Source organism: Podarcis gaigeae (assembly GCF_964106915.1).
Source record: "Podarcis gaigeae genome assembly, chromosome: 12".
In the NCBI taxonomy this organism is placed as follows: Eukaryota; Metazoa; Chordata; class Lepidosauria; order Squamata; family Lacertidae; genus Podarcis; species Podarcis gaigeae.
In genome coordinates, this window is record NC_139688.1 from 30,707,215 (window position 1) to 30,730,442 (window position 23,228).

Genomic DNA, 23,228 nt, shown 5'->3' on the forward strand with positions numbered 1-23,228 from the left:
TTTGTCAAGAGTGCAGCAGGATGGATGCACAGAAAGGTTTGTTTATCTAGGTGAATACTGCTCTTTCAGACTAAAGAAATGCACCCCCTGAAATGCACCTGGTGCCATGAAAAATAAACCCTGTGAAAATTCAGCACTTGCCAATATGTTTTGTCCCAGTGTGATCTAAAAGTTGCCTTCCAGCTTTTTCCAGTGAAAAAAAAAATCCAGATGAGCCTCACTTTTGGAGAGTAATCTTATTTTTTTGACAAAGCATTCCCAGTGTGATGTTCTATTGCATGGTCAGCCTTTCAGTGTTTTGCACCACACCCTCTATTTTTGTTAATTATGCTTCTATGCAAACATAGAAGTGACATTTAAGGGCATACCTTAAAGCCCTGTAAGGTTTTACGAACTTGTTTAAGAAAATGAAATCCAGATAAATTTCCTATTGAGAATGTTGGGTCCACTTAAAGCCAACTGAACCCAATAAATGGCACATAACTGACTGATGACTGGAAGCCATGGCAAGATTCTTGAGACCATATTTGGATTATGCCTGTTATTGTGTTTTACATAGGTTTGGTTTCTGCATCCCATAACACTGCCACACACAAAATGAGCTCATGAATCACAAAGTTGTCTGATCTGGTATAGACAATGGAAGCAGCCATGGTTTTACTGTTCAATTCCCCCTGAGAGCAAAATAAGCTCCATCACTCCAAGGAGGATTTTCTTCATGTAGTCATGAGATTGCAGTTATGGGATTGTTGTCTGTCACATGATGGTGTATGTTTTGACTCCACAGAGTGGGAAGTGACGGAGACAGGGTGTTTGTGTTAGTGTGTTCCTTGAAGTGGTACTATTGTCCTTTGTTCATTCTCTTTGCTGTCTGATGCTAGAGAGAGAGGGAGCCATGCTGCAGTGCTCTGTGTGTGTTTATATGTAAATAAAGTAGATTAGCCAAAATGCTGAGTTGCTGAGGTCTGTTACACAAACTGCGAACACACTGCGGATCCCTAAGTATGCCTATGTCTGTTGGCATCGGTCGCTGTGATGTTCGGGCTGAAGAAAGCTTTTGAAGCTCCTGAATGATTGACCAGGAGGGAGAGAACATGCCAGTCTGGCATGTGTCTCTGCCAGGGTCCTACTCAAGTGTAGGATGAGCTCCTGGCATACTTATGGCGCCTAGCAGCAAAGTGTCCTATGTGCTAGTCACTCAGGCTGTGAGTGGCTGGATATGATATTGCAGAAGTTTTAAGGAACAAAATTGAGGTGGGAGGATGGAGGTAGCACACAACTCTCACTATGATACCATTTTAAACAGTTAAGACCTTCCCCAGAATTATTTGGGAGAAGCTGTGGCAGATTAAAGTAGTACCATAGGGCTTTAAATGTATGGTGTGAACGTGATCAACCTTGCAATGGAATCGGCTGGACTGCGGATTATAAAGTGGACCATTGATGTGAGCCAGGTCGTGATCTACCCAAAACACATCAAGTGAATAGGACAAATTTCTCCTCTATCACTAGCTGCATTTGATAGAAACACCAGTTTATTTAAGGGGACAAGAACATGCATATTTCACACAGACACTTGTATAAGCACCCTGTATGTGTGTTCAGCGTAATGTGTGAACAGCCCTTTTTTGAATGGTGTGAGAAACTGAAGCAAAAATGGTCAGTGGTGACAGTACACCCTGTATTCAGAAGTGCAAATTCTCCCACTCTTTATCAGTCTGATTACGCTCACTTCTTCAGCAGAAAAGCTAAAAAAGAATAAAGTATGGCCATGAACGTTATTTAGACAATGAAAAATGTCTTAATGAAAAGCAACTGAGACTCTACAGATTTAGATCTAAGCCTTTTAGAACGTAGAAATACATCAGGAGAAGAATTGGCTGCCTTAGTGTACATGACAGTAAGAAGATCAATAAAGACTTATTTTCCAACAAAATCCTACTGAGATCTAAGCTAATGCCAGAATTACAACCCATCTAAATAATGCAAAGGGAGCAAAATGTTCTAATGATGTATCATACAATATCTATGCTAGGAATTAAAAAGTAATGGAACCAAGTCATTCCAGTCCTTAAAGTTTTCTGGTGGAGAGCAGAATGATCCAATCTGATCCATTATGGTTCATAGAAACCAGAATGTATCGTGGTGCCCTTACTCCCAAAGCCCTCCTGACTGGACAACCACTACAGCTAATGCACCATCCCAAATCCTCTCACCTTCAAAAAATATTTTCTGCACTGCTCTCCATTCCCAAAGGATTACCAGTTCAGGGAGATGTGGCCAGACCGTCCAACAATATGAAGAGTTTGAAGGGAACCAGTTGCAGAGCCCACAGCAGCACAGAAGGAGTGGGACTTCTTAGGGGAGGGAGAAATGCAGAGCATATAAACCCCATTTGTCTTCCCCACAGGTCTGAAAATACCAGTGCATATAACCAACTCAGGCACTTATGGGAGGAACATACACAAGTAGAAAAAACCAGGGGATCAGGCCAACATACAAAGACACAATATACGGCAAGAAAGTACACCGAATGTATTTGTCACAATGTACCCACTATACCCACTAGGGACGCAGGTGGCGCTGTGGGTTAAAGCCTCAGCGCCTAGGGCTTGCCGATCAAAAGGTCGGCGGTTCGAATCCCCGCGGCGGGGTGCGCTCCCGTTGTTCGGTCCCAGCGCCTGCCAACCTAGCAGTTCGAAAGCACCTCCGGGGGCAAGTAGATAAATAGGGACCGCTTACCAGTGGGAAGGTAAACGGCGTTTCCGTGTGCGGCTCTGGCTCGCCAGAGCAGCGATGTCACGCTGGCCACGTGACCCGGAAGTGTCTCCGGACAGCGCTGCCCCCTGGCCTCTTAAGTGAGATGGGCGCACAACCCCAGAGTCTGTCAAGACTGGCCCGTACGGGCAGGGGTACCTTTACCTTTACCTTTACCCACTATACAATACACACAGTGCATACAAGCGGTACTCCAGAATCATCATACTAAGTACAATATTACAATAAATGATATGTATTCATTATCTCCAACACAAGGAACTCTGCTAGCCACTACACAGCAGTTGCCTCAACTTGTACCCAATGTGGGACCTTGTTGACTTAACAGGCTGAAGAAGGAGTTTCTCTTCGAAACTGGGATCACTGGGCTCCAGTCCTGTTTACTACACTGCTCTGTCGCTTCCAATAATTCCTTGTGTCAGGGTGGGGTGGGGGAGAGAAAGAAGCTATGGTACTACAACTTACAATGGCTGGCTCCCCCTCACCAATGAAAGTGTTGGAGAATTTCTCTTCTCACCCTGGGGTGAGGAAGTTCCCACAATTTCTTTGCCTACAGAATTTTGAAATATTGTTTACATGCAGGTCTAGAAGAAAGTGTGCAAGACAGAGGCACCTCCAAAGCACCCCAGGTTCCCTTCAAAAACAAAGGGCAGCCCCAGAAGGACAGGCCTCTAGGACTCCAGTCAGAACACACTGAGGCTCCTTTCTATGTGCATAGTGGGCCCTTTGTTCTGGTTCCCTGTGAATAGGGTTTGATTGTTAGCTGTCTCTGCCACTGTAGCTCTGTGAGGTAAAATAGGGGTCTCGTAGCAGCTCTCAGCATCCTTAACAAGCTATAGCTCCCAGGATTTTTGGGAGGAAGGTGTGATTGTGGCCTTAGCAATGGTTCTTCTGTCTTTCTCCAGAACTACACAGGACCCAATGATTATTTATTTTACTCTCAAATTGGGGCATGAGCAGAGAAGAGTTTGCCCTACACATTATGACTAGGGATGGGCTGAGCAGTGAATTCCATCCCACTTCACACTCACTGACAATCATAGAGGTGTGCCACCTCCTGGTGTCCCGTCCCATCCCATTGTACACACTTTGTATGCATGTTGTGCTCCTCTTTTTTGTTTTACATAAAATACACACTTTTAATCTTTTCCAACACATTCCTCAATAAAATATCATTTTTGTGTCCCCTTTCCAGCACCAGCACATTTTGGCATCTGAGGCGAACCACAAAATGGTGCCAGCCGGGGAAGAAGGGGTGAGTAAAGATTTACACTGGCAACAAGGAGGCAACGAAAATCTATATCAGGATCTGCAACCCCCGTGTGGATCCCACCGCTTGAGGCAGTCGACTCACCTTACCTCATAAGTTGGTTGGCCCTTCTGTGCACCAAAAATGCATTGCAAAACCCAGAGGAGTGTTGATTCAACTGGAAGTTGCATGCTGACCCCACCAGCAATCTTAGCAACATCCAAATGGGTTGGTCTGCTGTGAAAAGAATGAATTCTTCTCCCATCCCTAGTTATGCCCATATGACGTAGAGCTATGGAAATTTCTGCAACGGCATTCGTTTCAAACTGATTCTACAAGCTAGGGAATGGCACCTTGATCATTTCTAGGGCTTTGAACTGGGAAGCTCCTTTGCAAATAATCATCATAGCTGCAAGTGTTATGACCATTATTGTCTTCTTCAAATACTAACTATATCCTTAAGAACAGTCCATCTGTGTTCTTAAATGCCTCCTAAGGAGAATCGTTCTTGCATAAATCCTGTAAAATGTCTTTCACAGAGCCTTGTAGTTATCTGCTGTAACAATTTGTGTCACTCACATTCTCATATTTGCGCTAATTCATTTCAAATACAAAGGCATCAACACACTGGCTTGTCAAGGATTTTTTTCCCTCCCCTTCAGCATCACCCTAAATGATGTCAAAATGTCACTTAGCCAAAGTTTCCCTTTTTTAATTTCTTGCTTCTTATCCACATAGAACGGCCCCTGCGAAGCAGACAGGCATAGTTCACTAAATTGGAAAATGCTTATCAATTTAAGCAAAGTCTTGAGTCTTTATCTATTAGCGTGGGAGTCATATTTCTGTTTATTGGAGGAACAGAAGAGTGTGAAGCTTCACATAATCTGGCAGTCCAGTCTCGGCTGGCAAAGTCACTAACCCTTCTCTGAAAACCTGGTGTCAATGTCGCTCTTCCAAATATGTTGAATTTTGGATCATTACTGTGAACATGTTTACTGTATCAAAACCCTTTGTTTCTTATCCCTTCTCTTGCTCTTCTGCACCCCTCTAACAGAGAACGAAGCAAAAATCAGAAGTAGAGCAATGTGTCAGTCAAGTCCTCAGCTTTTAGGAAGCCAGAAAAGTGTGCTCTCTGCCCTAAAAAATAATGCTTTTGAGCTGACAACCTGGCAAGACTGAGGTTGCCAGTGTCAGGCAGTTTAGGCCAACAGTATAAATCACTCCCCCCCCCCTTTTTTTAAAATTCTTCACTGGAAAAAGAGAGTGTAAGAAATGTTGTTTGTGGCAAAACAAGATTCTAGGAAATAATTGCTGTAATGTTGATGCCATCTAATCTCTGCTGAGATTAGAGTTTGTAAACCGTAATACAAGTGAAACTAAATGTCTGTTTTTCAATGTTTGTTATAGGGAGGTTACCTACAGTAGCTAGACTGTATTTACCTCTATTTTCCCCCTCTCCAGTGTAACTCAGGGGTCCTGCAAGCAGGAATGCCTGAGGAATTTGATCTTTGTGGATTCGGAGCCAAACTGACCTGATCTGACCCTTCCAGCCTAATGTACAGGTGGGAATTAAGGCTACAATTCAATGCAGGTTTACCTGCAAGGTACCCTAGTCAATGGGGGTTTTTTTCTTAGTCAACAGGGGTAGGATTGAATTGTGTTCAGATTTCACATATGTTCCAACATGAAAGAAAGAAAGAAAGAAAGAAAGAAAGAAAGAAAGAAAGAAAGAAAGAAAGAAATTTTAAAATTAGTATTTTGAGAGGAAAACATGTTTAAAACGGCATATTGTTTCAATTTGATTATGTACTTTTTGATGCTTTGTTCATGACTACTTTTGTTATTGTGTAATTATGTAACTTTTTACACACTGTAAGTCACTTTAAGCATGGTTTGAACTAGGGAAAGACAACATGCAAATAAAATGGTGTATGTATGTATCTGTATTTGAAGAGAAAGAAAATTGAAATATATATTGTAATGCAATTTCCATCCACATTTTTATTGGATAAAGTCAAATAAAAAAATGAATACAGAAACAGGAGAGGACCGGCTTCTGCATGAACACAAGTGAGGGTAACACAGAGCAGAAACAAACTGAGGCCACATGCACGCCATACATCTAAAACGCTATGATACCACTTTAAACATTTCAAGAATGCTAAGAGTTGTTGGACGACTCCAATCTCCTCCGAGTTACAGTTTCCAAAACGGTTTAGCAATCCCCTTTCACAGAGAATTCTGGAAACTGTAGCTTTGTGAGGGGAAAAGGGGTCTCCTAAAAACTCTCAACAAACTACAGCTCCCATAATTGTTTGGGGTAAACCGTGGCCATTTAGCGTAGTATCAGAGAACTTTAAATGTATGCTGTGATTTGTCCATCCCTAGCTGTGAGGCATTTCTAGGCACTTTCAGGGTGCAGCCAAATTTTGCATTCATTTTCACAAACAACTGTGGGGCATTGGTTCCTGATTGTCTACAAATGTCCTCTGAGATTCTCAGTTCTACCAGTTTGCCATAGAACAGCCTGCCTAAAGCATGGGAGGAAGGTCAACAACAACAAGTCAAGTCAGCTTTTGAATTGCCGATAAGTGCATCTGTCCCCAATCCTGAGAAAAGGTGAGAGGTGGGTGGAGGCAAAGGAGAGATCTCCATCTAACACTCAGGTTTCATTTTTAGCCAGACCTCTGATGCACCCCCTTATTGGCGCCGGCTCCTGGGGGCCAAGGCTCAAAAAAATGTGGAACTGGGTGGGGAACCAGGTGCAGACCGATGTCAGGATGTTGTGTGTGTGGCATCAGGCCCCCACAATGTTCTTCGGAAGATGGGGCCTCTGGACTTGCTGTTTTACCCTTCCCTGAAGGAGGTGTGGGATGGTTAAGTTTTGGGTGTTTCAGCCCCACTCTGCTGTCTGTGCCCCTCTGAGTATTGGGCACACAGAACTAGCTGGGTTGTTCTTTGGCCAAAATATAACTGGAGGGAAATGGTGATTATTTATTTTTTAACAAAATGGAAGTAAGTAAGTAAATAAGTAAGTAAGTAAATAAGTAAGTAAGTAAGTAAGTAAATAAATAAATAACATATTTCCTACATACTGAAACATGTCATAGGAACAGATAACAATCCAAGGATGGAAACTGGCATATGGTAAAGTTGTGAAAACAATCTAGCTTGATAACTTACATCATAACCAAAAATTAGAAAAGGAACACGATGAAGAACAAAAAGCTTTTTTAAAAAAGAAAGAAAGAAAATAGAAAAAAGAAATTGCACATGTGATCCAGGTCATCTTGGCTTTCCCTCCTTCCTTCTAACTGTATGGGAAAATAGGCTAGGATTATATGCACCTTATAGTAAGAAGAAAGTGACTGTGCTAGTTAATTGCCGTTTTAAAAATCAGTTCCATAATGAACTTCATCTTCCAGGAATAACCTTAAAAGAACCACAGTTCACAGAGAGAAATACTTGCAGACAACAACAAAGGGAGGCTCCAGGGACTGCTGCCATCTGCCGGTCATTTGGCAGAAATGTTGATTTAGGTGGAAGTGGATAAATACAAAGCACTGGTTTTAAGGATGTTTAGGAATGGGTCCAGATTTTGCTTTGGCTTCAGTCATTTGAGCTAGATGGATGAGTATCCCGACTCATTATAAGGCTGCTTCTATGTTCTTACATTGCTCCTTGGACTCTGGCAGCCTCCTAGCACCTAAGGGTGGCAGGGGCCATTTTTGTGCATCTTTGTGAGCAGGAAAAGGCAAACCCAGAATGGTTAGCTGACTGGCTTGGCACTTGGTGCCAGAGTGGAACCATCCATGCCAGGCTCAGAATGGGGCCAGGACTATCCTAGCTCACATCTGAAGTGCGTTGGGACCACACTGAAGGGTTGCTAGCTTGAAGCTAACCTTACATTACAAATCTTATATGAATTAAAATTGTTGCTCATTCTCTCCAGCATATATAACACATGTTTCCATTATGGGGTGGAGGGCAGACTCAGAATTGGATCCAGATTCCCAATCTCACCATTTGCTCCTTCACTATTTGTCCACACCTCTACCCGTGCTTTTTTATTATTAAAAAAAATGTTTAGGAGTACTCTCATTTTCCTACTCATATTGAAATACTGCCCCGCAATGAGGCCAAACTTCGATTCACAAAATGTTTAGGGGTATGCGTACCCCTGTGTTGTTGTCCCCCCCAGAAAAAAGCACTGCCTCTACACAGAAGGAAAGGTCCATTGAGGCCGAAACCCAGGTCCTGCCTAGGATATTTTGGTGCCTGAGGCAGAGCAGAAGATGACATCCTTTCTCCCCAACCAGGTCAAGGTGAATAACGCCCAAGTTATTCTGGTACCCACAGCAGAAAATCCAAGATGCACCTCTGCTCTTCCATGGCAGTAAACAATAATAACTAACTAAAGAACACCCATGGGATGCGGGTGGTGCTGTGGGTTAAACCACAGAGCCTAGGGCTTGCTGATCAGAAGGTCACAGTTCGAATCCCCATGATGGGGTGAGCTCCCGTTGCTCGGTCCCTGCTCCTGCCAACCTAGCAGTTCGAAAGCACATCAAAGTGCAAGTAGATAAATAGGTACCACTCCGGCAGGAAGATCAACGGTGTTTCCGTGCACTGCTCTGGTTCACCAGAAACGGCTTAGTCATGCTGGCCACGTGACCCAGAAGCTGTACGCCGGCTCCCTCTGCCACTAAAGCGAGATGAGCGCGGCAACCCCAGAGTCGTCCATGACTGGACCTAATGGTCAGGGGTCCCTTTACCTTTACCTTTAAAGAACACCCAGATCTATTGCCTGAGGCAGCTGTATCACTCTACCTAACAGTACAGCCAGCCTAGCCAAAAGTGCTGCTCCTTTTCATTGTTGTTGTCACTGCTTACACGCCCAGAGAGGGCAGGCAAGCAGGCCATAACCGCAAGGAAGAGAGGGGCAGGGATAGGGGTTTCGGGTCTCAGCAGCTGAAACCCATCTCTGAATTCAGCACGGGCTTTAACATTCATGCATACTTCGATCGAGTGGAGGAGTGGGTGAAATCTCTCCAACTTAAGAAGGTCTAGACTTCTGAAGCTATACTTCTCTTTTCATCAACAACAAGAAGCTTCAGAGCCGTTGGTGGCAAGAAGGTTACACTGTGAATATTTACCCGGAAACTCTGTGGTGAATTGTCGTTATTATCTTTTGCTGCCCTGCTAGATTGCTGCTAATTAGTGTGTGGTGACATTCACGCCAACCAGAATCTATAAGTCATTGCATTGATAATAAACTATTTAAGATAAATTAATTAATCCATTAAAAATCTATTCAGGAGTTAGTTTCTCACTTGTGGCTGCAATTGTGTTATTGAGAGAGGAATAAGTGCACCAGCTCCATCCCCACTACTGCTTTCCTATAGGGAAGGGTCATGGCTCAGTGGTGAACCATCTGCTTTGCATATGGGAGGTCTCGAGGTCAACCCCCAGACCTCCTGGTAGGGCTTGGGGAGACCCCCATCTGAAATCCTGGAGAGTTGCTGCCAGTTCCTCTTCACAGAGAATGCTGGGAGTCATAGCTCTGGGAGAGGAATGGGAAGAGAAAGCCATAACTTTAAAAATGATGTCATAGTGATTTGCATGTGGCCTATGTGCAGGGCCAGATTTAGGTTTGATGAGGCCCTAAGCTACTGAAGGTAATGGGGCCCTTTATATGTCCAGCTGTCCTTTGTCAACAACACATTGTCACTGTTTTTTTGTGTTGAATATATGCTATATGGTAATTTATAGACATAATAGGTCTCTAAAGCTATTTGCCCCTGTTGCTGTATGTAGGTTTTATTTTATTTGTTTTTTATCATATATTTTGGAAATGTACATCCAGTTTTCTTTTCCTTTAAAAAATTGGGGGGGGGGCACAAGAGAGTTGGGCCCTAAACTATAGCTTGTTTAGCTTATACATAAATCCGGCACTGCCTATGTATGTTCAGCTGAATGTGCAAGTCCTTCCTCTGAGAACCTCCACTGAATTTGCAAAGATCCAGGTTGTGGAGCCAGCAGAGATGGTAGCATTGGAGGTTGGGCCGGGGTCTACAACCCTTCTCTCTCTCACCTTCTTGAATGTCTGGAAGTACAAATGAAACACAGATGAAATTTATACAGTGCACCTTTTTATTTTTTTATTTTTTTGTCTTTCCGATATTTCAGTTCCATCCTCAATGTTCTCTGCATGGTGTATTCTTTTACAATAATTATATTTAAGGTGATTACTTAACAATACTTTAAATGTTCCTACTCTTTCACATTTTGATATACCAAGGCCAGATATTTTAACTTTTCTGAGATTCCTTTGCATTAATTATCAGTTCTCTTTGGTGTTTGCAACACCTCCAAATTTAATATCATCTGTGAACTTAATTAATGTGCTGTTTATGTCTTCTTCCAGATCATTAAGGGAGATTTATTATAATTAAGATTTTATGAAAGTAAAGTCTGAGGAAAAATCTCTCTACTTTGTCAATGAATATAAATGCCTTAAGTGCCTCCAATTAATCTATGATAAATAATAATGGAGAGGAATTTATTCCTTAGCTCATAAAATACATATTCAATGGCTAATCTAGAAGACTGGATTCCTGTTGCCTGAGGGAACCTTTTTTCATTCGAAGAGTTACATGCCCCTTATGGACAACCCTCTGGAGACAAGTGCCGGGTGCAGCCTGAGGCAAAATGAGAAATATATATGACTCTTAGGCTAAATTCCAATCACACACGTCAGACACACACACACACGTCAGGCGAAAGCACTCAGGGATGGTGTGAAGGAGGACCTAGAAGAAATGTGACCTGGGAGAGTCACAAGGGCCAGCAAAAGGGGACTTGAAGGCCTCATTCAGGCCTGAGGTAGGGATGGAATTTTCTGCGTTTTCTGAGCTTATCCACCTTTTCTAATTCCTACCTGGCTCATTGATCTTGACAAAAATCATGTGTGTGTTGGTATTCTTCCATTAAAAAAATGCAAACATTTCTCGCATATTATATGTATTATTATTATTATTATTATTATTATTATTATTATTATTTGCATTTTATATCTATATGAACTTCAGGTTTCTTAAAGTAGCCAGCACATAAGCCAGAGGTGGGAACCTCCAGCCCACGGGCATAATTAGGCCTGTGAGGCCTCTCCATTTGGCTCCACAAGGGCATTTCATCCAAGGCACACCTACCTGTCCTACCTTTGGGGCAGGTAAAGTGGGGACTTTGATGAAAGGGGTTTTGACTCTGCAAAGCCCCTTGCACAGCACTTCCCAAATGCTGACAATCAGCTGATTTCTGGCACTTGAGAAACAGTATGGTATATACTTTTTGATCCACATGGTTTCAAATATGACACCACTGTCAAACCACTCACCTGTCAAACTTGTACCAGCAAGTATTGTTTGTGTGATAATTGTAACAGTTTCAAAGGAGCCTATATTAATTCTTAGAGAAATGTTTTTTTTAAAAAAAAAATGCCAAGAATATAAATGAAAATCATTAACCAAATGGAAGAAACTTCCATCCTTTTTATTATCTCCGGAGGAGGAGGAGCAGGAGGAGGAGGAGGAAGAGGAGAAGAAGAAGAAGGAGAAGGAGAAGGAGAAGGAGAAGGAGAAGAAGAAGAAGAAGAAGAAGAAGAAGAAGAAGAAGAAGAAGAAGAAAAGGGTTAGCCTTGGTATAGTTATTTACTGATTTCTTTTTCAGTTCCTCAATTGGTCTCATATATTAGAAGCGCAAATACTTTGGAAAATATTGGCTAGCTGAAATGAGCTGAATAATGATGTTATCAATACTGTAAATTGAATAATTCCTCAGTTTAACACATGCTTCTAATTATTCTCTTCAATCAATACATTTTCTTCTCCAGAATGTAAATACTTGCTTCTGAAAGAAACAAAAGGATGAGCTGAAACAGGGGTGCCTCTTTTGATCAATATTTTGCACCCATGCTCAGATGAAGAATTCATTTCTGCCTTCATCTTTCAGAGGGCCCAAGAAAGATATTTGCCCCTCTAAAGTGACAACATTACAGTGCAAAGGCATATCCCTGGGGACAGGAAGTGCTTTGCTAGCAGGAGGCAGAACAGGGTCCATTTTGGATATCTCTCCCTCTGTCCTTTGGATGTCCCTTGTTGTTGAGGTGGAGATTTCTTCTGTCCACCTGCTTAGCCCCTCCCCAGCATCCAAATCAGTATCTCTCAAGCCACTGGGCCCCTCCCCAGGATCAGTGGCCAGACTCTCACCTCAGTCCTCCCTCCCCTTCTGACCAGCCCTGCCAGGAAGTATCATCAGAACGCAAGACATGTTCTCAATCATGCAGGGGGAACCATGCGCATCTACTGCTTTGTGCAGGTCTTGAGTCGAGGCAGCATCAACCGTCTTCCCTACTCGCCCTACTATGTATTCAAAGTCATGTCTAAATGGTCCTTAGCCCTCAACCCTGTGAGACCTTAATTGTGAAACGCCTGCTGAGCTTATGGCTGTGCGGCAGTTAGCTTGGCCCTGGGAAAACTGCATTGTGAAATGTTTTTTGTGTGTGCACATATGTCTGTTTTGAACAAAAACACAGGGTCAAGGCAGGCAGCTCCAGAAGTGTCTACAACACAATAAACAGAGCAGTTGAGGCGAGTGCTTCACCTGATCAAGGGAGATTAACTCTTTTCGATTTACTTTCTGCATCTTCAGAAGAGTGCTACTGTGCCTAACTGTCATTCATCCCCTATGGTAGCTGGCTTTTAAAATCCCCTGCAAAGGTATTATCTGTTGATAAACCTGTGCCAAACATCTATGAAATATTACAGAGCTACCTAAGACTCAATTAGCTTGACTTAAAATAGTAGACACCGTATCTGGATTTTATTCAAATCCATTTTTGATTCATTTGCCAGCGTGATATTTTTAAAGGGGCTTGGTTATTTCTTCTCTCACTATTATGCTTACTTTAGATTTGAATTTGTGCACTAAATACATGGCATGCATTTATATAATAAATCCCCAAGCTTTCAAACCATTATGCTTTTTATCCAGATCTATCGATATTATGCAATCCTCACAGGACGCAATTGTCCCTATTCACCAGGAACATTCCCCTTTTCCCCCTTTCCATTTCCTTGTAAACCACTTCTTCCATTTTCCTCTTGTTCAAAGTTTGGGGGTGCCCTAAAAATATGGTCAATGTGTGATGTTGCACAAATGTGCACTAGACAAATTATCACAGTGAGGCTGCATTCAGACAGCACTTTATTCCCTTTTCCCAATGTTTCCTTGCCTGGTAATTTATGTGTTCTATGTGATCTTTCACACAGCATGAAAGATTTAGTGAAAACGGCACAGAGCAAGCTAAATACGGCTTTCAACAATGTGTCGTGGATGGAGAAGAGAGAAGGTGCTCAGACACTAGTCCTTCGTCTGATAACAAGGTCTTCTAAGTACACAAAAACACCCTTAATTTCACCTGTGAAATCTTGAAGGGTCTGCTGCGCTCTCTGCAGCGTTCTCAAAATATTTTGATCTATTTTTTAAAAAGAAAGAAAAAACGCATGCAGAACACTCAAGCTGGAATCTGGAGTCAATCAAAAGAATATAAACAAAGTTGTTCCAGCTGACACACACTTATCTGCCATTCCAGTGTGACTTTCTCCACCTATGTCATTACCAGATAATGATTACTCAGAGTCCAGGGGCTACTTACTTTCTGGGCTCCAATCCAGACCTCAGTCAACTGGGTGGTATCCTAGGCAATGAAGTCTATACCAAGCTGCTTTCAAGTCCCTGAAAAAGGATGTACACCGTCTTAATCTACTGTGCTGACTTGGATGATGCACTCATCAGTGCAGGGTGGCTTTGAGGCCTTGGTTTGCCAAATGAGTGCGTATGAGTTCCATGGAGAGGGAAACATAAAAGATGTAAAAAGAACACCGACCTGATCGCTCTGAGGTTTACAGCATGTTCTTCTTTGAAGGAGAACTACTTGAAAATGATTTACAGGTGGTATTTAACTCCGAGTAGGCTTGCTAAGGTTTATAAGACTGAAAATGCTGGAGATGCAAGGAAGTTGAGGGAACGTTCTTTCATATGTGGTGGACCTGTAAAAGGGTAAAAGTATTGGGGAATAAGCCAGAATGAATTGGGGGGGGGGGGAATAATGTTTAAAAGTACCTTTTCCAATAAAAAACAGAAACCTTTTCGTTGGGGATAATTCAGGCTGAAATTCCCAGGTGTCAAAAAATGGTTATTTATGTATGCCACTACTGCAGCCCATGTTTTGTTGGCCCAAAAATGGAAAACGAGTGAGGTCCCAACTAAAGAAGAATGGCAACTTAAACTGATGGAATATGTGCAGCTTGCGGATTTAACATATAGAATAAGAGAACAAGAAGAACATACATTTAGAGAAGATTGGAAAATGTTTATTGAATGTATGGAGGAAAATTGTATACACTTCAAAACATTGACAGCATTAAGATAAATTCAACAGCGTAAACAAGTTTTGAAAGATGTAATAATGGATTACTGAATGGTTTAGTTTATGTAAAATATGCAGGGATTTGTGATATACAAAAAGAACCATGGAAAGAGAAGAGAACTGACATTTTAAGGTTATTTAAATGAATATTCTAAATTGTAAAACGGAAAATTAATTAAAAAATGAGAGAGAGAGAGAGGGGGGGGAGGGAGGGAGGGAGGGAGGGAGGGAGAATGCACCTACTGGAGGAAAATGGAAATAATAAATGTGATCTTCTATTTGCAAGCTGCATTCAGAACATTTAGTCACAGTTACAGGTGAGTTGGGGTTGTTCTATCAAGTGGGGAGAGTCTTCTATTCATGGAGGCTTCCTTGCATAATCAGGGTTCTGAATCACAAGTGCAGCCTCCATGTGTACTAGAAGCTCCCTGCTTTGGAGGGTTGCCCTTAACACACCAAGGGATAGAAAGATGGGGAAGGTGGCTGCTGGAGAGGGTGGGGTTTGCCTGCATGCCCCCACTTTCCCCCCCTGTGATTAGGAGCATAGGAAACTGCCTTATATTGAATCAGAGTGTTGGCCCATTTGGTTTAATCCAGCAACAACTTTCAGACAATTGTCCTACCAGCTCTTCCCAGAAGTGCCAGCGATCGAAACTGGGACTACCAGTAGATGCTCTTCACTGAGGTCCAGCACCAAGGGCCTTCTGGCAATTCCCCCCTTGTGAGAAGCGAAGTTACAGGGAACCAGACAGAGGGCCTTCTCGGTAGTGGCGCCCGCCCTGTGGAATGCCCTCTCATCAATGTCAAGGAGATGAAGAGCTACACAACTTTTAGAAGACATCTGAAGGCAGCCCTGTTTAGGGATGTTTTTAATATTTGATTAATTATTGTATTTCAATCTTTTGTTGGAAGCTGCCCAGAGTGGCTGGGGAAACCCAGCCAGGTGGGCGGGTATAAATTTGTTGTTGTTGTTGTTGCTCCCATGATTGTCATCATGCAAATGAACTGAATGCTTGGAACTGAATACTATGTACATGTGATTGTGTGCACAGTTGCAATTATTGTAAATATGGTGAAGAACCCCATTCTTCTAATAGGACACTTCAAATTGAAGGGGCGTTGGGGGGCATCCAACTAAACAGATCCACCAGCACAGGGATTTCCAATTGCGGAACAGAACTTTCACTTGCTCTCTTCTCCCCATGCTCTCCTTCACCCTCCCTCAATCTGCTCCAGGAAACCTCAGAACAGATTTAGGGAGAGGAGACGGAAGGGAAGTTCATTTACAGAGTCAAAAGCTCTTGCGCTAGAGTAGTCATTTCATTGGGAACCACCCATAGCCTTTGCCTTTTTGAAATCCACATTTTTGTTAGAGGGCAAAGACAAAAAGCTATCTATTGCCAGGAATAAAGTAAGATAGCCAGGGTAAAGTAAGCTTTTCCACAAACAAATCCTAGATGCATTAGTGGCTCAACATGGCAATACTAATTATGGACTCTCGAAAGAACCAAAAGCTGTGCATATAAATTTGGTTGGAGCAACTACCCCCCCACCAGAATGTCATTATCCACGTCTTGTTTTTTGGTGTCCCAGAGCTTACATAATCATCCTAGTAGTTCATATAGTAACTGCATAGCAAAGTAGGGCCAGGAGGAGATTCTCTTCTTTTCCTGAGCTCCTGGGTAGGTCAACTTCTCAATGAGCCAGCATCTTCTCACCCTGAAGCTTGTATTATCTAGTGGTCCTTGAATATTTTTAATAGATTGGACCTACAGAGACTGAGAGCTTCCCTTGTCTGACCGTAAAGGTAAATGTATATGTGTGTGTTTTAAAAAAATAATTATTTGAGATCCCCATGAAATGTTTTCTGAATGTCAAAGAGAAGGAGAGAAATCAAGGGTTTAATTCACAGTCCACAGATCTGTTGTCATGAAAACGCTAGAAGCAGACTTTACTAACCTAAGGAGACATTTCCATGGCGAGCCTGCAATTTTCCCATACAGATAAACTATCCATCTCTTAACTCATTTGTATGCAGCAGAATTCTTGTCTGAACCCTTCAGGTTATGACCATGACACTGGGATACTTTTTATTTTTTTTCACCTTCCCTTAATTGAAAATCACAAGGTAACAATAGCTAAGTTCTGTGCTGTATAATCTCTTCATCTCTCTGGAAAATCAATGATTCCAAGGCAGACCCCTACTAACAGAACCATAAAGTACAGTAATTCAAATATCACTGTTTTTGTCTTTGCTGTTGATTCCATTCACTCCCCCCCCCCCAAAAAAAAAACCCTGGTTCAGTTCTTTCCCCTGCTACAAAAATTCTAAGGCTGTAATCAAACCCTACTTGTCTGAGAGTAAGACCAATTTAGAATCATAGAATTGTAGAGTTGGAAGGGACCCTGAGGGTCATCTAGTCTAACTCCCTGCAATGCAGGAATCCCAAGTAAAGCATCCCTGACAGATGGCCATCCAACCTCTGTTTAAAAATCTCCAACGAAGGATAGTCCACCACCTTCCAAGGGAGTCCATTCCACTGTTGAACAGCTCTTACCATCAGAAAGTTCTTCCTGATGTTTAGTCAGAATCTCCTTTCTTATAACTTGAAGTCATTGTTCTGGGTCCTACCCTCCAGACCAGGAGAAAACAAGCTTGCTCCAACTTCCATGTGACAGCCCTTTAGATATCTGAAGACGGCTATAATATCTCCTCTTGGTCTCATTTTTCCCCAGGCTAAACTTAACCAAATCCCTCAACTGATCCTCATAAGACTTACTTTCCAGATGCTTTATTGACCTGGTTGCCCACCTCTGCACACGTTTCAGCTTGTCAAAATTCTTCTTAAATCATGGTACCGTCAATTGGACACAGTACTCCAGGTGTGGTCTGAACGAGGCAGAATAGAGTGGTATTATGAGTTCCCTTGATCGAGACACTATACTTCTGTTGATGCATCCTTTTCACATGTATTACTGAAAAACCAGGTGTCCCCCATCTTATATTTGTGCAGCTGGTACTTCCTGCCTAAGTGTGGAACCTGACATTTGTCCCTATTGAAATTCATTTTGTTGGTTTGGACCCAGTTCTCCAAGCTGTTAAGGTCATTGTGAATCCCAATTCTGTCTTCCACAGCATTAGCTACCCCTCCCCAACTTGGTGTCAATAGGACTTACTTCTGAGTAGACATGTTTAGGATTGCACTGTAAGCTACTAAATAGCTATGTGGCTTTACACATTCGTAGCCCTCTAGATGTTCCTGGACTACAATTCCCATCATCTCTTACCCTTGGCCATCCTAGTTGGGGCTGATGGGAGTTGGAGCCCAACATCTGGTGTGCCAGAGGCTCTTGACTCCTACTTTTTTGGAACAGCTTCTTCTGGAATGGGCATATCTAAATGAGCAGAAAATATTGATTCTGAGATACACAGTCTACTGAAAGATGCCTCTTCACTCATTAGAAATTTGCTTTTTAAAATGAAGGGCACATAATAATTTTATGCCCAGTTCCACGTTCTTTGCAGAATCCATACAGCCCTGTGCATTTATATACAGCTCACATACTGATATTTAATTATGAAACAATGATTCAGTGTATGGCAAATTCCTGTGTTCTAGGGGCTGCTTGAAAACCTATACCCTAGCCTTATGAAAACCTATAGTCTTTCTCTCTTTTTTGGAAGGGAGTTTAAAACTTATTAACACATATTCAAAATGAGACCTCAGCCAGCCACTTCTGTGTGCCCAGATGTCAAGTGCATATATCATCATTCTTCCCTCTCTCAAAAAAGTGTTGTGAGACTTAATTAATTAATGTCTGTAAAGCATGGCGAGATCCTTGTATTATTAAGTGCACTCCTCGTCCAGTTCCCCAAGTGACTCCTCTTTGCCAGAAGCAGTATCTCCTGTCTATTATCAACAGGCAAGCAGCCAACAGAAGAAAGGCAGGAGAGGAATTGGTACTAGGAGAATCGGTTTTTTAAAAGACACTTAAATGTAAGAAGAGCAAAGGAAACAAAAAAATAGAGCATCACAGAAAGGGGGGCAAACTCTGGAATAAATCAGAGCCTTCTTATCTCTTATTTTTCTCCACCCTGTGGGCTGATTTCTATGGCTTTAGGCTATAGTGCTATGCAGTTATGTATGGGAGTAAGTGAACACAACAGCTTTTTATCCTTAGGATGAGGCCAACGTCATCCTAATTCATCCTAAGAAAAGCCCTGCTGGATCAGGCCCATCTCAACCAGCAGCTTATTCTCACAGTAATAATAATATGAATAATAATAATTTATTATTTGTACCCCGCCCATCTGGCTGGGTTTCCCCAGCCACTCTGGGCAGCTTCCACAAAGACCAAAAATACACTAAGATGTCACACATTAAAAACACATTAAAAACAGGGCTGCCTTAAGATGTCTTCTGAATGTCAGGTAGTTGTTTATCACTTTGACATCTGCTGGAAGGGCGTTCCACAGGGCGGATGCCACTACCGAGAAGGCCCTCTGCCTGGTTCCCTGTAGCTTTGCTTCTCGCAATGAGGGAACCGCCAGAAGGCCCTTGGCGCTGGACCTCAGCACCCAGGCAGAACAATGGGGGTGGAGATGCTCCTTCAGGTATACTGGGCCGAGGCCGTTTAGCCAAACACAAATCCAAACACACGAGGCCAAGTAGCCAAACACAAATCCGTGCGAAGTCTACAAGCAGAACCTGGGTGCAGCCCTACTCTCCTCTCTAATAGTTTCCAGAAAGTGAAATTCAGAGGCATGCTTCCTCAGACAGCAGAGAGAGAGCATAGTCATTTGTCCTGGTAGCCATTGACAGCCATATCTTCTGGGAATTCAACTAATTCTCATTTAAAGCCATTGCTACATCTTGTGGGAGCAGGCTCCATACTTTAACTATGCACTGTCAGTCCCTGGATGGCCCCAGGTACTAATATTATAAGAGATGGAGAAAAACATATACCTAGTCACTTTTTTCACACCATGCATCATTTTAAAAACCCATGTCAACAACAACAACAACATATAGTGGGGTTTGTATCATTTTGTCTTTATATTACCAAACATTAAAACTCAATGAAAGAAGAGATAAAAGACTTACTCTTTGCAGGCAACAACCCTTATTCTCCATGGTCTTAAGAAAAGGGTCTTTCACATCATTTCCTACCTTCCCCTTTTAACCGGTGAAGTCAGGGATTGAACTCAAGGCTCTCTGCACACAAAGCGGTGAGATGTTCTGTTTTCCGATTGGCCATAGCCAAATGTTCTGGCGGAATTCTGCGTGTAGACTGCAATCAAACATGCAGATTAGATTCTTATAGACTTTGGGCAGTGCTCAAACTATGAGAGGGCCCCATTGCTTTTCTGGATGTTCCCTCCTTAACTACTTGTTAATTGTATTCACCTTTATTTAGATGCCACAAAGCCCTGCCGGGTCAGATTCTGCTTGTCCCTCCAAGCAGGGCAAGATTTGGAGTTGCTCCCTTCCTTTCCTCCCTTTTTGCTCTCTCCTTTCTCTGCAAAGGCAGTTTTTATTTTTAATACAGCTGCTTTATACAAGCTCTCTTATGCATTTGAGAGAGAGAGAGAGAGAGAGAGAGAGAGAGAGAGAGAGAATATATATATACTGTGTGTATGTATATATATATATATATATATATACGCACACACACACACACAAAAATATACATACATATATACTCTCTCTCTCTCCATATATATATATATATATATATATATGCTTTCGTAGATTTTCACGGGTACAGGAATGCAGGTTTTGGTGTCCTCGGGTGTCTTCCCGTGTAAAAGTTGGGGTGTCTAGGCGACGTTTCGACGAGGTCTCACTCGTCATCTTCAGGCTGGTGCTTTCGGCTTCTTGTTACTGGAACAGAGCGGGATCTCAATGTTTGAGTTCCTATAAATACTGTAGAGGGGGTGTGGTGTCTAGCCTCCAATGTTCTGGGCAGAGAGGAAGTTCCCAGGCTAGTGTGCCTTTTCTTCTTTTGTTCCTTAATTACTTGAGAGATACCTTGAGTGATTTCTTGAGTGATATCCTGAGTACCACTTAGGTGGGTCATTAGGTGTGGATTAGTTGCTAAAGTCTTTGTGTCTTGACCTCTTGAACTTTGTGAAGAGTTTTCCTGAGAAGATGGCTGTATTGCACTTAGTTGTGCTTTGGCTTGGCTTCGTGTATAGGGGCGAGCTGTGGTTTTGTGGCTTGTGTCAGCCAGATCTGTGTAGGGATTGCAGGTGGCACCTCCGGATGCTGCACCCCCCTGCAATCCCTACACAGATCTGGCTGACACAAGCCACAAAACCACAGCTCGCCCCTATACACGAAGCCAAGCCAAAGCACAACTAAGTGCAATACAGCCATCTTCTCAGGAAAACTCTTCACAAAGTTCAAGAGGTCAAGACACAAAGACTTTAGCAACTAATCCACACCTAATGACCCACCTAAGTGGTACTCAGGATATCACTCAAGAAATCACTCAAGGTATCTCTCAAGTAATTAAGGAACAAAAGAAGAAAAGGCACACTAGCCTGGGAACTTCCTCTCTGCCCAGAACATTGGAGGCTAGACACCACACCCCCTCTACAGTATTTATAGGAACTCAAACATTGAGATCCCGCTCTGTTCCAGTAACAAGAAGCCGAAAGCACCAGCCTGAAGATGACGAGTGAGACCTCGTCGAAACGTCGCCTAGACACCCCAACTTTTACACGGGAAGACACCCGAGGACACCAAAACCTGCATATATATATATATATATATATATATATATATATATATATATATACACACATACATACACACACACACACACACACAAACAAAACAAAACCAAAGTAGAGGGTTTGGTGATAGATGGCACAGCAGAAAAATCACCAGTCCACACAATGTGTTCCAGCACATCTACAGTCAGGTAACAAGCAATTTTTTCTGGTTTTCCCCTTGATTGGTTCAAAACCAGGTTAACTGTGGAAAAATTTCAGACTGCCACTTGAATGGGGAGAACATCATGTAGATGATGCCCTCCCCGAAAATCAAGGCACATTCAGCATAAAGCCACATTAAACTCCTGTGGGGATGAGCCAGTCTTTTAATTGTGTGGGTTCTTTGGCACATTAAACTACTGATGTTTGCAGTAAGGAGGTGAAGAGGCTATACTGATTGATTTTACATTGTTCTATATTTTATATTGGCATAGATTTTATTCATTTTAATATTTTAAGTACAACTTTTCAATTTGCATGGTGTGAAATGAGTTTTCCATATGCACAGTAGGAACCATCCTGATCATAGCATAGATATACATATACATATACATGTACTTATACTTGTGTGTGTGTGTGTGTGCGCGCGCGCTGCAGGCAGGCTGAAGATGGAGCAAGCAGCGCTGCTGCTTTTAAAAGCCGTCCTTTTCCCATTTCACGTGCCAAGCCATGTTGCTGTTTTGTAATGATCTGCTTCCATCAGAGTGCACAATTCCTCCTCCCGTCTGACTCTGCTGATCATTCTGGTAATTAAGTCTCTTTTGATTCTCTTTGGCAGCACACCATCTGCACAAGAAGGCACACCTGGAAAACTGGCTTGCCTCTGGTTTGGCTGTCCTTGATTAAACTCTGTTTAAAATGGAAAACCTTAATCAAAAGACCTGCCTTGCAGGAGAGAGCTGGGCTTGTACTCTTTCTCTCTCAACACCGTTCCTCCCTCCAAGATGCCTTCAAAAGCCAGAAGCTCTGAGATTCGGCTTTTGAAAGGTCCCCAAAATGCCCACGGTGCACAGGCTCTACACACGAAATAATTTACCATTAAAAAGCAGCAAAGAAACTCACAAATTCTAACAAAGACTAAACCCAAAGACAGCTCTCAGATATAATACCATATAATTGGCTTCCTCTGAAATAAGTAAGTACACTTTCCACAGATTTTTAAAATAAACATAAGCCATAAGTTTCTTCCATGTGCTCAGTGCAGGCCATATCTGCTGCCCACCCCACCAATGTGAACACTCCAGTGACTCCATTCTGACCTCCATGCATTTGGTGGGAGGCCTTGGAGACCTGGATGCCTTTGTGCATACAGCTATTTTCACATTGGTTCCTCCATGCAGTCAAGAGCACTGCACAATCACCTACAGTAGAATGAGAAAGAGCGTTATATATCCAGTTACAGATAGGTAGCCGTGTTGGTCTGCCATAGTCAAAACAAAAAAAATTCCTTCCAGTAGCACCTTAAAGACCAACTAAGTCAGTTCTTGGTATGAGCTTTTGTGTGTATGCACACTTCTTCAGATACACTGAAACAGAAGTTAACTTCTGTTTCAGTGTATCTGAAGAAGTGTGCATGCACACGAAAGCTCATACCAAGAACTGACATAGTTGGTCTTTAAAGTCCTACTGGAAGGAATTTTTTTTTGTTTTCGTTATATATCCAGTTACATTATGGAATTTTAAAACTCACTGGTTTTTTAGTTACCATACGTCTCTGAAAAGCAGACCCTCCAAGTGTCCCTATTTTCCAGGGAAAGTCCCAACTTTACAGAAGCCATCCCAGTTTATGATTTGAACCCAGAATGTCCCTCTTTTCCTTAGGATGTCCCTATTTTCATCTGCAAAATATGGGAGGGTATGTGTAATGGTTCTAGGGGTTGCTCATGCGTAAGTTGCCGCCACTCCTGGCTAGGTTGCCTGGTTGAACCCTT